Genomic DNA, 270 nt, shown 5'->3' on the forward strand with positions numbered 1-270 from the left:
GGGGGGGGGGGAAGATAACCAGCAAACGAAATATATACAAATAAGCTATATCCAGGATATCATACGTGTGTGTGCATGTGTCTCTGTGTGTGTGTGTGTGTGTGTATAATATAGGAAATAACTACAAGAGGGAAGGCTCTAGAATTAAGAGAGGTTGGGAAAGACTTCCTGTAGAAGGTAGGATTTTAGCTGTGACTTCAGGGAAGCCAGGAGGTGGAGATGAGGAAAGAAAAGATTCCAGACATTGGGGACAGACAGACAAAATGACGA

This window comes from Vombatus ursinus, unplaced genomic scaffold, assembly GCF_900497805.2.
Source record: "Vombatus ursinus unplaced genomic scaffold, bare-nosed wombat genome assembly UNPS02009918.1, whole genome shotgun sequence".
NCBI classification, from domain to species: domain Eukaryota; kingdom Metazoa; phylum Chordata; class Mammalia; order Diprotodontia; family Vombatidae; genus Vombatus; species Vombatus ursinus.